This window comes from Macrobrachium rosenbergii, chromosome 28 (assembly GCF_040412425.1).
Source record: "Macrobrachium rosenbergii isolate ZJJX-2024 chromosome 28, ASM4041242v1, whole genome shotgun sequence".
In the NCBI taxonomy this organism is placed as follows: domain Eukaryota; kingdom Metazoa; phylum Arthropoda; class Malacostraca; order Decapoda; family Palaemonidae; genus Macrobrachium; species Macrobrachium rosenbergii.
This window is the reverse complement of record NC_089768.1, coordinates 941,229-947,228: the sequence shown is the minus strand read 5'-3', so window position 1 is coordinate 947,228 and position 6,000 is coordinate 941,229.

Sequence of the window (6,000 nt, the reverse complement as noted above, 5' to 3'; positions counted from 1 at the left end):
ACAAGGCACTTAATTATAAACTTCAGAATCTTGGAGTGGGTGGATATGCTGTAGGATTACTTCAAGGTTTCCTTATAGGTAGGCAGCAGCGAGTTGCTGTCGATGGGATCTTTAGTGAACCAAGACCTATTGTGTGTGGAGTTCCACAGGGCAGTGTTCTTGGTCCATTGTTATTTTTAGGATATACAAGTGACATGGTTGTTGGCCTGGAAAAGTAGATTGTTCAGTATGCTGATGATGCAACACTTGTGGGTGTAGTAAAGTCTCCACTTTTGAGAAATGAAGGTGCCCTCAGCCTCAATTGGGACATGGACCGGATCAGGGAATGGTGTAGTCGGTGAGGTATGAGGCTGAACTCCAGTAACAAAAATACTGTCAATTAGCAGATCTCATACAGATTTCCCACCCCATCCTCCCCTTCAGGTGGATGGAACTTTGCTGAACGAGTCAGAAGCTTTAACTGTTCTAGAGATTTATCTCTTTTAGATAGCATGGTTCTTGGTGGTAGGTTTATGTTTCCTAATAATAGTAGTTATGACTTGGACCATCAACGGATGGTCTCGTTTGTCATTTTTTCATAACTTGTATTTCAACAGAGATCTTTCACATTCACAATTGATCCCTGATCCCCTTTATCTGCCGAGAGCAGCCAGATTCGTTGAACAGTAACACCAACCTGATCTGAGACCCCCTATATATACCGCCACGAGCACCCTGTGTCTCCAGACTTATCCCAATGTCCAGATGACCATCGAGCTGGTTGAAACATGTCAACAGAAAAAGTACTGAAAATACCTGACCGACATCAGAAAAAGAAAAAAGAAGAAATACCACCAAAAATACCAGATGGAAAATCTCCGAATTTACATCCCAGTTTTCAGTAACCTGCTGTAATGCTTTAGGATAAAGAATTTCTTCAGTAAGAAATATGCTGTTTCATCCATCGAAATATGAACATTGGACAATTGCTGACTACTACTGATGTGCAGGAAAAGTGAATTATTAGAAGAATTGAGAAAGCTCAGTACTGTATTAGATAAATTTGCAAAATTCAGCCATTTTATCCAACAAAATAATAATAATAATAATAATAATAATAATAATAATAATACTTATACTGAGGTCATTGAACTTATTCTTGGGTGCAATGACCTAGTTGAAGAAACTGGGGCTACCTCATCGGATCACACTTAAGGGGTTGAAGCCCTTCTAAGAACTAAGAGAGGTTAAGTCTTCCTTGGGATTACCATGCTCTATGCTGATTTCATTCTTAGCCAAGTGAATTCTCTTGTCTCTGGAAGGGATAATTCACTCCATTCCAGTAGATCCTTTAAGCTACTTCCTTCACTACTGCCTCAACATGGACACTTTTATGAACACCAAGGTTTCCTTGCAGTCTAAACAAGTTAACCCAGACCTGGTTTGTTTAGATGCAGGCATGACATTAGACCAGATTACAACAAAGGGTACATCCTTCTCTAACTAAGAGGCAGTTGCCTTGGTAACTAAGAGGCAGTTGTCTTGGAATCAATCGTTTTGTCAGCTTGCCAGACAGCCTCATGGCTTGACTTATGGCCAACAACCGTGGATCAGATTTCTTCATCTTCAATGGGCAACACTGAAGAGTGTGCTGCCTCCTTTAGGTTGTTGCAATGTGGTGGCAAGACAATTTATTACATGGCTCACTTAACAGCTAACGTGTGGCCCAATTTGGTACTAAATAGAAGAGATGCTTCTCTTTCTAAAGTTTCAAAACTCATCAGTATGGATTCCATTCTAGCCTTACAGAATGGGGATATCTTGACCTCCGTGTCTCTCCTTCCCAAGGATCAACTTGACTCTGCAATTGACAAGCTGTCACGAAATCATCTGGCATTTCTCTTGCTGGCACATCCTAACAAAGACCTCAAACTAATTCTTACACATCGCCTAGGAGACCTCAAAGTGTGGCAGTATCAAACAGAGGTCATCAACCTTAACCACCCCAAGCCTAGAAGACCACTCAGAAGTGGCCCTTTCAGCCCTGTTCTTCCAGGCCCAGAAGAGGAGGCAGAGGCAGAGCTAGAGGAGGTAGACAATGGAGTGGGCACCCCTCCCCACTAACTTCCTTCAGCAGCGGGGGTGCCTGGCAAGCCATTGGGCAGCTTGGCAGCAGTATGAGATGGAGACCTGGGTAGTAGATATTCTACAGTTGAGATATATACTACCCTTCGAGTTTCCTTCTCCTCTCTCCAAGCTTCCCCTTCACCAATCAACGTACGCCACAGGATCACCGAAGCTTCTAGCTTTCCATGAAGAAGTGAAGAAAATTATGGAGGTAGTTCAAGATCCTTCTCCAGGTTTCTACAGTCACATCTTTCTGGTTCCCAAGGCAATGGGCGATTGAAGACCGGCAATAGACCTATCGACTCTCAACCTTTTCATCAGGAAGGACGACTTCAGGCTGACTATAGACCTGAAGGATGCTTACTTCCAGATTCCAGTTCACCACTCATCCAGGAAGTTTCTTTGCTTCAGGCTTGGAGAAATAGTCTACCAACTCAAGGTTCTTTGCTTTGGCCTATCAACAGCCCTACAGGTGTTTACAAGTGTTCATCCAAGTCCCAACTTGGGCTCATTCTTATGGGATTCACATCTTGAGAGACTTGATGACTGGCTAGTCCTCACGAGTTCTCGGGTAAAGCTGATCCAAGACAGAGATCGTCTACTCAAATTTTGTCGCAGTTTTAGCATAGTGATAAATCTAGAGAAGTCGAACCCTTCTCCCAGTCAGAGGATCCTTTACCTGGGCATGATCATAGACACGACAGCAGCAAAGGTGTTTCCATCAGATCAGAGATTAGTCAAGTTCAGGAGCATAGCCCAGTCCTTCCTGTCCAAAGAGAAGCATCCAGCGCATCAGTCATCAGTGGCAGTTTATCCTAGGTTACTTGGCATCCCTAGAAAAGCTGGTTCCTCAAGGTCATCTTCACCTTCACTCTCTTCAATGGAGACTGAAGGAATTTTGGTCCCCTTTGAGGGATTTCCCCATGCTTCTGAATCCTCTGTCAAAACAGGTAAGGCAAGACTTAGCATGGTGGCTAGACGACGAGAACCTGACCCTAGTGGTGCCTCTTCACTCTACCCCTCCGGAAATCCTTCTGTTCTCGGATGCCTCATACGAAGGTTGGGGAGCGCACTTGGGAGATCTAACATAAGGACTGTGGGGTCTCCAAGAGAAACAATAACATGTCAACATCCTGGAGCTGAGGGCAGCCTTCCTAGCACTTCAGGAATTTCAAGAAATGGTGACAGGGCACTCCGAGGTCCTCATGTCCGACACTACTACAGTGGCAGCTTATGTCAACAAATGGTTGGGGGGGGAGCCTAATATCCCGTCATCTTCACGGGTTGACCATACAGTTACACCAGTGAGTGGTCTCCCATCTAGTAGATCTCTCAGTCAGATACATCTCAGGCAAGAGGAACGTAGTGGTGGACAGGCTGACCCATCGTGGTCAGATACTGGGGACGGAACGGTCACTTCATCAGGAGATAGCAGAAAGGCTATGCCATCTGTAGGGAAGGCCCACGTCAGACCTTTTTGCAACAAGGTTCAGTAGAAAACTAGAGGTTTTTTGTTCAGTTGTTCCAGATCCCCGTAGCAGAGGATGCCCTTCAACATCCCTGGGACACCTGGAAGCATACGCCTTTCTCCTCTTTTGCTTAATCTGTCAAGTGATCAAAAGAGTGAAGATCTCCCAGAACCTCAGGATGACCCTAGTGGCTCCCTTTTGCCCACATGCAGAATGGTTTCCCGATCTTCTAACCTTGTTGATCGAAGCTCTGAGAGAGATTCCTCATGGCACAACCTTCTTTGCCAACTGCACATAGAGGTGTTTCACCAATCGGTTGGGTCCCTATCTCTTCATGGCTGGAGACTATCAAGTATCTCTTGCAAGAGAAAGGCTTTTCTTGCAGAGAAGCAACAGAGAAAATGGGCAGTCTACTGTGATTTGTCTCGTCAAGGGGGTTCCTTTCCTGTCGGAACGTCTATTCAACAAGTAATGGACTTCATCTTTCTCCGTAGGGAGAAACTATTCTCAATTTCAGCCATCAAGAGTTATAGAGCTGCTCTAGGACAAGTTTTTCATCTAAAAGGTGTGGATCTCTCTTCGTCATGGGAAGTTTCTATACTTCTCAAGAGTTTCGAGCAGTCCTGTTCCCTGAGAGGTCTCAAACCTCCAAATTGGGACCTGACCATGGTGCCCAGCAGTCTTACTTGCCCTCCATATGCATCCTTGGAAAGCTCAACAGACAGGAATTTAATCTTCAAGACAGTTTTCTTACTGGCCCAGGCTTCTTCAAAGAGGGTCGGTGAACTACATGGTGTTAAACATACAAGGGGTTGGAGTTCTGTAGCCTTCGAATTTGTGCTAGAATTCACAGCTAAGACTCAAAATCCCTCTATTCATGATGACAGATTCGAGTCTTTCTCGATCCCGTCTCTCCGGGATTTTGTTGGTGATGACCCAGACGAATTACTGTTAGGTCCCATCAGGGCACTGCCTAGCTATCAACAAAGGACTCGGCATCTCAGACCTGATAGCCAAAGACTTTTTGTTAGCACAGGCTGGAACAAGAAAGAAGTGTCCAAGAATACTGTCTCTTTTTTTGGCTATGTGAAATGAATTGACAAGCTTACACCTATACTTCACATTCAGATGCTGAAACAGTGCATGCAAGAGCACATGATGTTTGGGGCCTAGGCCCTACCATGGCTTTCAAGTTGGGTCCAATGGTGGCTGCTCAATAAGTTGTGTAGCTCATCCAGTGCCCCTGGCAGGACACTTAGTATCTTACCTATGATGTTGGATATGAAAGTGAGAGTGAATGAGATGACTGGTCTTCTTCCTTTCTCTCTTTTTTCTTCTTTACTGGCAGGCAGTAGAGAGAATACTCCATCATACGCTGGAACTGGTTAGATGCAGGTGAGCAAGCTCCCTTTCTATAAAGTTTGTATGTTTGTTCCTACACAATACAAATTCTTTATAGAAGCAAGTTCCATTCCTCTCTCTTACAAAGGGAGAGTGGAAATGGCAACAAACACATTGGTGTCTAGCGTAAGTTTTGTTGTCTCCAACAGTTCTTGACTATCATCAAGACACAATAGAGATATGTACTATTAGCCCAAATGTCTGACTGTTCAGTAACCTATGCTCAACAGATCAGAGGCTTTAACTCCTTCCTATGGTCAGGAAGTGAGCCCAGGTGTTCCGAACCTCCTGTCGGTTCTAAGACTCTTATTCTCCCTCCAAGAGTAAGTCATCCTTATGTTAAGACCAAGGTTTGCTCCATATATGAACAAATGACAAATTTGAAATAAACTGTATTTTTCAAAACCAACAAACCTTCGGTCTTAACATATACGGCCCACCTCAAGCCACCCCTCATATTTTCCTGGGCTAGAAGGAAATGATGATGCATAGATATGTTAAAGCAGGTGGCGTAGCTTCCTCCTCCCCTATTGGCTGATGCCAGTTGCCACCAACTCCTTGCGTTGTTTTTAACCAGACTCCAGCTACCGCCAGGGAATTTATCCTTACGTTAAGACTGAAGGTTTGTTAGTTATGAAAAATACAAACTGATTTAAAATTTGTCATTTTGTTTTGATCTATTTTGGATATGTTTCTGAGGTGTTTTTAAAAAGTATAAATTTGCAATGAAACATTATTCCATCTCATATAGTATTTCTAACTGTGGTGTTTAGTTTTTCCAATGTCTTCATAAACCTACATCTAATGCTATCAATATCTTTGGAGCACCAGCTGTAGCCTCACCCATTTGCAGGCACTGAGATCCAGTTGGCCAGTTTCTACTGTATATGTTACTTAGTAATCTGTTTTAAATTTTTTGGTTCTCTAGTATGCCAACTTCAAAAAAGTTTATTAAATAATAAAAATAATGAAACTGAAAAAATTACAATAGTCAACATATTTTCAACATATTGCTAGTCAGAAT